The 10,854-nt window shown below is 40.1% G+C and overlaps 1 long non-coding RNA gene across 1 annotated transcript; it reads right to left on the reverse strand.

The window, feature by feature from the left end:
- Positions 1-8,565: 8,565 nt before the first annotated feature.
- On the reverse strand, positions 8,566-9,693 carry LOC307013718. Its single transcript, XR_013801031.1, has 3 exons — positions 9,324-9,693; positions 8,862-8,988; positions 8,566-8,602 (listed from the first exon to the last, which is right to left on the reverse strand). It is a non-coding gene; the product is annotated as an uncharacterized lncRNA (long non-coding RNA).
- Positions 9,694-10,854: the final 1,161 nt, after the last annotated feature.

Here is a 10,854-nt window from a genome sequence, read left to right on the forward strand (position 1 = left end):
ATTCAGGGAAAAGCAAGCCGAGGATAATAAACTTATACACGTCGTTAACGAGGCTGCACATGGCAGACAACGAGAGTGTTACTGACTACATGATAAGGGCAGAGAACGTGATTACAGCCGTGAGAGATGCAGGCGAGACCATGAGTGATGGACTGACCATAGCCATGATACTAAATGGGTTACCAGACTCCTTCAAGCCATTCACCGTCCATGTAACACAGAACGAAGATAACGTTACGTTCACAGACTTTAGAAGAAGATTAAGGGTCTATGAAGAGTCGGAGAAAATGAACACAGCAGAATCCACAGATAATGTGATGAAAACATGTGCAAGGCAAGGCCGAGGCACCAAGACGCACGCTAGCAACAGAAGAGATGAAGATGCCAATGTGACGTGCTACAAGTGTGGAATAAAAGGACACATATCAAGAAAATGTTTTCGAAAAGTGTGGTGCGGTTACTGCAAAAGGAATACACACGATGAATCACTCTGTAAGAAAAAGGGGGGAGAAGATGGTGCCAGAAAAGTCGCAGAGGAACAGAATGGCGACCAAGACCATCTCTTCAAGGCCAAGCACACAAAGAGCGGGAAACCACCAGACAACGTGAAGATGAAAGGCATCATGGTGGACGCAGGAGCGACATCCCACATCGTGAACAACATCGGAAAGTTTAAAAGCTTCGACGATTCATTCCAGCCCGGGTCTCATTCAGTGGAGTTAGCTGACGGGACCAAGTGCAATGGAACAGCACAGAGAAGAGGAACGGCGGTGATATGTCTATTAGACGACGCCGGACGACAACACAGAGCACAGCTACGGGATGCACTGTACATGCCCTCATACCCACATGACATCTTTTCGGTGGCAAGAGCAACAAACGGAGGGGCGACAATCACCTTCAAGAAAGGGGACAGTCACATGGTTACCAAAGACGGCAGCAGGTTTGACATCCATGAAAGTGTAAATTTGTATTACTTACCAACTGTTGAGGGGAATGTTGACCAATGTAAAGGGTGTCACGACATGCAAACTTGGCATGAAATTTTGGGTCATTGCAATTACGAAGATGTACAAAATTTACAAGGTGTAGTGAAAGGCATGGAGATAAGAGGAAGTGCAGTCAAACCAGCTCAGTTGTGTGAAGTGTGTACACAGGGCAAGTTCACCCAAACGAGAAATAGGGAGCCAGACAAAAAGGCTAAGATGCCCTTAGAACTAGTCCACACAGACTTAGCCGGTCCCATGTCAACACCAAGCATAGAAGGGCACAGATATACACAGTCTTTTACAGACGACTACTCTGGTACTATTTTTGTGTATTTTCTAAGGTCCAAGAGTGATACAGTGCAGGCCACAGAAAGGTTCTTAGCAGACATAGCACCTTACGGAGAAGTTAAGTGTATCCGTTCAGATAACGGCACTGAGTTTACAAGCCGAGACTTCCAGGCACTGTTAACCAAAAATAGGATTAGACACGAGACGTCTGCACCCTATTCACCCCACCAAAATGGTACAGCAGAGAGAGGTTGGCGAACTCTCTATGATATGGGCAGATGCTTACTGATAGAAAGCAAGTTACCAAATAAACTATGGAACTACGCCATACAGACAGCAGCTTATGTAAGGAACAGGTGTTACAGTAGGCGCACAAAGAAAACGCCATACGAGCTGTTCACAGGCAAAGAACCAAATATATCCAAACTTCAGAAATTTGGGTCAGTGTGTTTTGCTTACAAACAAGAGAAGGGAAAGCTCGACCCTAGGTGTGAGCAAGGTGTTTTCATAGGCTATGATAAAAATAGCCCAGCTTACCTGGTGTATTATCCAGACACAGAGAGGGTCCAAAAGCACAGATTGGTAAAATTCACAACAAAGGGGGATAAAGAAAAGGAAACACAAACACCAGAGTCATACAATGAATATGGTGATAGTGATGTACATCCCAGGGTCAAGGACAGCGATGAAAATGTTGTTGATGAATGTGATGTGGGAAATGTGCCAGGTCAAGATACTCAAAGTGGTGCTTCTGGGACTTTACCTGAACAGACTGAACGTACACAGCCGGGTAAAGTCACCGAGACTCCAAACAGAAAAAACCCACCCAGAACCAGGAGGAGACCAGCTCACCTACAGGAGTTTGAGACTGACGATACGGAGGACAAACTGCAAACATGCATGGATTTTTGTTACAGAGCAGTATGCGACATTCCTCAAACCTTCCAGGACGCCATAGCGTCACCCAAATCAAGGCAGTGGAAAAATGCCATGAACGAGGAGATGAGATCACTGGAGGAGAACGAGACCTTCAACCTCACCCAATTGCCACCAGGCAAACGGGCAGTGGGGGGTAGATGGGTCTACGCACTCAAGAGTGACATTGATGGGTCAGACAAGTACAAGGCGCGATTTGTAGCTAAAGGCTACAGTCAGAAACCAGGAATCGACTATGATGAGACATTCTCACCAACAGCTGATATGACAAGTGTAAGAGTACTCATGCAAAAGGCAGCACAGGAGAACTTAATCTTACACCAAATGGATGTTAAAACAGCCTATTTACATGCACCCATTGATTGTGAAATATATATGACACAACCAGAAGGTTATGAGAAACAGTCAAAAACAGGTGAAGAGTTAGTATGCAAGTTACACAAATCTCTCTATGGTTTAAAGCAGTCAGGCAGAAACTGGAATGCTATGTTACATACATGTTTGACTGAAAATGGTTTTGTACAAAACCCCGCTGATCACTGTGTGTATACAAGAGAAAAGCACAGCGAAAAGGTAATCCTAATAATATGGGTTGACGATCTCATTATAGCAGCCAGCAACGAGGGTGTATTGGAAAGTGTAAAGGGGATGCTCACTGAAAGGTTCAAAATGAAAAACCTGGGAAAGTTGAAATATTTCTTAGGTATAGATTTTGAGCAAACAGAAGGTCAAGTCAAAATGTCTCAAAAGAGATATGTGAGCAAAATACTGGAGAGATTTGAAATGCAGGATTGCAAGTCCAGAGACACACCATGTGAGCCAAAACTAGAATACACAGCAGACGCTGAAAACATTAAAGAGCCAAGAAAGTACAGGGAGGCAGTAGGAAGTTTAATCTACTTGTCCACATGCACTCGACCAGATATATGTTTTGTGGTCAGTAAACTATCTCAGCACTTTGCTGAACCAACTGAAGAGCACTGGAACACAGTAAAACATGTGTTCAGATACCTTAAAGGTACAGCAGAACAGGGGTTATGCTTTAAGAGAAATGACACAGATAGACTAGGTCTGAGAGTGTACAGTGATGCTGACTGGGCATCAGACGTAACAGACAGACGTAGTACATCAGGATAACTCAACTTATTAAAGAGCCTACTCGTATTACACCCCGGTCTCAAACTCTTCTTGACTGGATACTGGCTTCTCATCCTGACAGATTTTCCAAGTCTGGTATCATGTCAGACTGTTTTAGTGACCATTGTGTTGTTTACTGTGTGTGGAAAATTCAAATTCCGAAAGTGCCCCCTAAGTTGATTAGTATCAGACAATATAAAAAACTGAATCTTGACTTATTTTTGAATGATTTACTTGCTATTAACTGGGACAGATTTCAGTTAATACCTTATGTTCAAGATGCATGGGATTTTTTTCTCTCCGAGTTCACAAAAGTAGTAGATAAACATGCACCATGGAAAACTATTAAGGTAAAGGGTAGACATCTCCCCTGGATCAGTCCTGAACTTATTGACCTCTTTAGGAAAAGGGACAAAGCATGGACAACATACCATCTGACAAGAGACAATGCTGACTGGGAAATATATAGAAAACTGAGAAATCTAAGCAAAACTAAAACTTCTAATGCCAAAGCTATTTACTACAGAGAATGCCTGACTGGTGACTTTAAAAATCCCAAAGAATTCTTGAGAAAAATTAAAACAATTACTAACATCTCTGAAAAACATTCAATTAATCAAATTAATCAAATTAAGCTTGATGGCAATATTCTACATGATCCACTATCTATTTCCCAGGTCTTCAACAATCATTTCTCGTCTGTCTGCTCCTCGCTTCTCCCTGACAGTCAACCGACTACCAGTTCTCCTGGTAATATGCCACCTTGTACCAGTTCTTTTTCCTTTCGGAAAATACGACCAACTGAAGTGCAGAAAGTAATTTGTGAATTAAAGGTAAGCAGTGGTGCTGGACTTGATGGGGTTGAAAATCGTTTTCTCAAGCTAGCCGCCAATATTATTATGTACCCTCTTACTGATTTATTCAACCTGTCACTTGTCTCCAGCGAACTACCACTTATCTGGAAATATGCACGTATTATTCCTCTTCATAAAAGTGGTGATCAGCTTGATTGCAATAATTACAGGCCTATCTCCATCCTATGCTCTGTTGCCAAAATATTTGAAAAAATCATCTTTAACCAACTTTCACTATACCTTAGTATTAACAACATTCTCACACCCCTTCAATCTGGTTTTAGATCAAATCATTCTACAGCTACTGCCCTACTTAAATTCACAAATGATGTGTTCTCTGCAGCTGATAGAGGGGAGTTAACTGGTGCCATCTTTATTGATCTTACCAAAGCTTTTGATGTTGTTGATCGCTATTTACTACTTGATAAATTATATGCTATTGGACTTTCTAGAAGTGCATTACTTTGGTTTAGCTCATATTTACATAATCGAAAACAGTGTGTTATTTTGAATGGGAAAAGTTCTGATCTCCTTATACAGCATAGTGGAGTACCTCAGGGCTCTACACTTGGACCACTACTTTTCACCATTTATATAAACAATTTGCCCTCCATTTTTCAAAACTGTAATGTTCATCTATATGCAGATGATACCGTTATTTACACATCAAAACCAAATCTCTCTCAAATTCAAGTTTCACTCCAGTCAGATTTCACCCTCCTGCAAGACTGGCTATTCCAGAACAAGTTACTTTTGAACAAAACTAAATCCTTCTCTATGATCTTTGGTACCCGACACAAACTCAAATCTTTGACTGGCTCATGTGATATTTCTTGCAATGATGGTACAATTCTGCATAGAGTTGACAGTTTTAAATATTTAGGGGTATGGCTTGACTCTAACCTTTCATTCAAACCTCATATTGATCATATACTGCATAAAGTAAACTTTGGTCTCGGTACTCTTTACCGCTCTCGGCACTGTTTTACCTTAAAAGTTAGGAAAAAACTTGCTACCCAACTGCTATTTCCCTTATTAGACTATTGTGACGTTGTTTATCTCAATGCTCCGAAATCTGTTCTAGCCCCGCTAAACATTGCTTACAATAGAATGTGTAGATTTATTCTCGGTTGTGATTTCCATACACACCACTGTGCACTGTACCTAAACCTCAATCTCCCTTCTCCTGATTTGAGAAGACATTTGCACTGGCTTGAGTTCATTTATAAAAGTTTCAACTTTAATTATCCCCCATATTTGAAACAGTATCTCTTTCGTTTTACATCAACCCACCAAGTTAGACATACCTCTCAGCTCTTCTTCACCGTTCCTCTAGTTAAAAAGGACATTGGCAAAAGAGCCTTCAAATTTAAAGCTCCTGCTGATTGGAATAACTTACCTGCTACCATCAGATCTCTCCCTACTCTGACTTTGTTCAAGCGTGCATTGTCGTCTCACCTCAAGGTTGAATGTTTTTGTATGACCTGAAGTACTTTATTTATTGTTTAAGGGTTGTTGAGGCTCCATCTTATTTCACCATCTCCTCATGAGATGACCCACCTATTGCCCATTTCTAAGTCTTTATTTCTAAGTCTTTATTGTTATGATTTTGTATATATAGTACAGCTACTCTACTTTACTCTACCCAATGATATGCATTCAATGTAACCGCCTATAATGTATTACCATGTGCTGTATGCTTAGGCTGAATGTTTGTAATTTCTTGGTTATTTCTTCCGATGTATGTGTGTGAATGTTGTTTGTATGTTGTACTTGTTTGTTATTTGTTTTCTTGGGACCCCCTTGAAAACGAGGTGATTCACCTCAAGGGGTTTATCCTAATAAAGAAATTTGAATATTTGAATATATTGTGCCAGTCTCAGTGAAGGAAGCTCCTTGATCTCATGGAAGGCAAGGAAACAACCTACGGTTGCACTATCTACCTGCGAGGCAGAGTACATGGCCTTAGCATCAGCCATACAGGAATACATCTACTTAGAACAATTACTCAGAGGTATAGACAAATACAAATATGCACAAACAAAGGTGTACGAAGACAACCAAGGTACTATAGCACTAGCCAGAAACCCAGTAAACAGGCAAAGGTGCAAGCACATTGATATTAAGTACCATTTCATAAGGGAGACTGTAAATAGTGGAAAGGTAATTTTGGAATACTGTCCTACTGAGCAAATGATCGCTGATGTGATGACAAAACCAGCAACCAAAATAAAGCTAAAGAGGTTTGTTCAGGATATGTTTGGCACCTAGAAGGGCAAAGAGTTAACATAGTTAAGGTAAAAGAAAAAGAAGCCTTATTTTGTTTTGTTCTCAGGTAACCCAGTAAGCTAAGAGCGAGTGGGGGTGTTAAGTATTGTTATTTGATGACGCCCTTAGTCTGTGTACTACGGTAGCAGTCGCACTGTTATTCTGTTCTTGTATGAAGGTACGTCCTAATGTGACGTCACTACGTTGACTGTTGTCAGTCTGTGAATAAACTTACCGGAGACATGCTGAAGAGAATACCGAGTCTGATTTACTTATTGTTCATACGCGATTCATGTGCACCCAAGCTTAACAAACATAATGAATTGTGCTACTTTTAAAGCAAGCAACGATGTTTTCAAATCTGTAATCAAAGAGGTCCGCAAAAACGCTATCGACCAATCAGATTGCTTGATTTGACTTGTCAGTTTTATAAATATATTAAAATTTCTTCCGTTACGAAACAAACTTACAAAGCATAAAATGGAAACATTTAAGATTAACTTCGACCTCCGGGGGGGTCTTACTATAGTATTGAGGAGTGGATTGAGCAGTGCCGATCTCCAGAAAAAAAGCACCTAAACTACGACAGGCAGAGCTACGTGAAGAGCAGGTAGACCAACTGGAAAAGTACCACCATTCAAAAGCTTTCTGATGCGGGTCTTGAAACAAAGCAGAGAAATTATGACCGTTAGTGGCCACAGGTGCGAAAGCTCTCTCCAGAGCTACTGGAAGCCCAATCTCGGGGACCGGAGAAAGTGGAGCAATATTCTCGCCACGCCAAGCAACAGCCTCGAACAACCTCAACCTATAGAAGTGACCACGTAAGCCATGCTACTGATGCTGGACAGTTTTTCAGTGGATGCACAATAAACAGCAACATACACATTAATGTAAATAAACAGCCAAATAATGGATCAACGCTCTCTGTCTAATATGTTCGCTTGCTGTTAGTGTTGTTGCATAGCAACCACCTTGCACTATGTTTTGTGCAGAAGGCAACGGAGGGACTATTTTATTTTGACTAATTTTACTAATAAAAACTATTTAAATTAGAGTGTGTATTTTTCTTTCATATTGCCACACTTGGTAACCGTTTTATAAAAGCAATAGCTCACTTCGCGTCGGGCCGAACCACGCCCCTTAGCTGTGATATAATGAGCATATACCACGGCCTGTCGTGAGCTATTGCTTAATTATATGCTGGCCGAAGAGACATGTGAACATCAAAATGCAAGTTTGAGAGAGCATACCTTGGTCATGGGTGTCATATCCACCTTCCACTCTAACAACACACGTTGTTGGACTACCGTAATTGGTTTAAAAAAAACATTCATTAAACTGTCCCTGTTGTGGAGTGGCTGGTTCTTGTGATGAAGTACATCACAGTCTCCACAGAACCACTCCTTGGGGAGACACTCTCTACACCTTGGGAGGAAATACAAAATTATTCTAATATCCTAGAATTACTTTCATTTTCATGTGGGTTTTCTCTAGGTATCCAGTTTTCTAACATCCCAAAAGTCATGCATGTTAGCTGAAATAGCAGGGCACTGAGCATTAATACTGAAAAATTACAATTAGGTAAAGTAATTTAAATAAAGGTAAATGTTATCTCACCTAATAACAGCCGGCTCGTGGCAGAGGCCACACAGGGCATGACCAACAGCCTCTTTTTCTAGAAGGCATTGTAGGTGGTGTGGTCTCGCTTCTTTCCAGCGCTCTGAGGCTTTCTGCTGCCGAAAAGACCAGGATGAGGCAGACGTTCTTTGAGGCTCAGGAGGAGGACATGAGGAAAGAATGTCAGAGTCTCTCCATATTCTTTTCTGTGAACAGAATGGGAAACTTTAACTGTAAATGACTATATTTAAGATGAACACTAAAAATCAAGGATCATTTCTTTGCTCAGTATGGAACTGGCCAATATCTTTACTGAATTACATTCCTCGTTCGCGTCCTGAACTGTCAGTTGTGTATAAGGTTATTTTCTCTCACCAACACAATTTATTAAAACATTTATTTTAGTTTTAAACTTAAAGCCATTTTTGTGATTTACCAAATTTGTGTTGTGCTGAAGGTTCAGTAGAACCTCCAAACTGGAAGACAGGAAGCCCTCAGTCGGGGGGGATGTGACTGTAAAACATCACACAGAGGGTTAACAACAGATAACTGATGATTTGTATTATCTACCTATTGTTTAAAAGCATGTGAAATTAAATAAAGCATAGTTCTTATGACACCACAGTGGGAATGTCTCCGACTGTAGTGTCACTATGCGTTTATATATTGGAATTATTGTAGACCCTCAACAAGCAATTACTGTGTTTTAATTCGATTTTCCAACCATTTACTTAGTAAATTCATAAAAATGTAAAATAATAGGGATTTCAACCTGTAGCTGAGCCTTGGCGTCGCCCTCCACGCCTCCCTCTCGGCTTGCCACGTCCTACACAGCCCCTTTTAGGGGACTGTAAAGTGTCTCCTACAGAGCGTGCCCGTTTCCTCTCCTCAGCTGCTTTCTGTGACCAAGTAACAACTCATGTAAGGTTGATGTTGCTGATAAACTGGTACCATATGATATGACAGTGGACAAATAAAAGTAAATTCATTCACTTGAAGAACATTTTTGCTTCAAGTTTTTCCTTATATATACAACTAATGAAGTAAAACAAGTTGAACAAGCTTTATTTAGTAAGCCTCTGCCCCCCATGTTGTAATGATGAACCGTTTTGCAAAGGCCCTATACATTGATCCAAAATCCAGTTACTCTTGGCCTGTTCAGCATTTTTTGGATAACAGATAGTGCCAAATTTAAGTGGGAAATGAATGAGGTCATATGGGTTAAAACACCAACCTTAGCTTCAGCTAGCATGTGTTCATGCTTCAGCTCAAGAGCCATGTGTTTCCCTTCTTTGGATGTGGGATTATTGGGGTCTGGGTTGTGTTTTGTTGCCATTGCAACACAGCCAGCCAGCCAGACAGACAGACAGACAGACACAACAGATATGCAACAGCTGCTGTATGAGACAAACAGAGATAGAGAGACAGATTGTAAGATTGAGATGGATAGATGAAGAAATAGATAATGAATGAGAGAAAAAGATAGAGACAATAACTATAAGAAAGGTAGATAGATAGACAGAGAGATAGGTTGAGTTTGGCTCTTAAAAGTGCCGTTGGTTTTATGATGGTGTAGATCAGTGTATGGGTTTGTGGTGTGGGTACGGGAGCTGCAGGAGAGAACAGAAAAAGTGAATTATGTAGTGAAACTAGTTTTTTTAAATGCACATTCTGACGGTTTAACAACTTTAGACAGACTGAGTTCATTTACGTGTTTCCTGTTTCATACGCGTAACAAGCACATGGACGTGGACTATGCCCCTCCCCCCCAAACATATATTAAAATGTCGGCCAGCGTTATTACTGTCATGTGTAAAACAAAAGCGATTAAGATAACGTATAACTCAGACTTTAACAACGACGTATGTAGCCGTAATTAAGACAAATATTTTTCACACACCACTTATGAGCTGATATAAATGTAGCTAAACTAGTTTAAGCTTATGTTGAACGTGAGCTAGCTAGCTAGCCGCCCGCAAGAATAATTTCACATTAATGTTGCTTTGCTGATTATGGCGAAAGCATTTCTCGGACTTAGAACAGTTCAGTATGTATGATGAACCATGCGAGTAAAGGCTTAAAAAAAAGCCCCAATTATTAAATCTAAGCAAAACATGTATCAGACTTTAGTGACCCAACTTACTTTGTCAGAGGATGGATCGCAATGCCGGTGGCAGCGTCTTTGGCCAATAGGTGGTGCTCTGAATTATGTAATTTCCTGTAACGATTATACAATAAAATATTAATACATTTCCTATATTTTGACACGATAACTCTTTAATAACCTAAGTAGCCTACGGACAAAAACAAAAAAGTATATATTGCCTTATAAAATGCAGAAAAGTTTAAACATCTAACATGATAATAATAAATCAAAAATAATGATATCTTAATCCAAAATAAATAAAATGGAAAATTAACCGACAACAACAATTTAACGTAAATAAAACAAGGATTAAAACAAGGATAAGTTTGACTCAATGTTGTGTAAAGTACCCGTTATGGTTAAAAAAAAAATATATATTTTTATTTTTTGAAAATAATACAGCTTCCAGTTTCCCGAGACACGAAGAGGAGACGCGAACAATTCTTCCACTTGAAATGCGTTTAAACTGTGTCAGAGAGATGTTTCATCGGTTCATTTTAATTGGTTAATAATTGGTGTTTAATACTGGCAACTTCTAATTGTCGATCCAATTTCGATTCCGTAACCTTGGCGCACTGCCACTCCAACATCCAATCCCGACTTGAAGTTTAATCACGGG

Source organism: Notothenia rossii (genome assembly GCF_949606895.1).
Source record: "Notothenia rossii genome assembly, chromosome: 7".
NCBI lineage: Eukaryota > Metazoa > Chordata > Actinopteri > Perciformes > Nototheniidae > Notothenia > Notothenia rossii.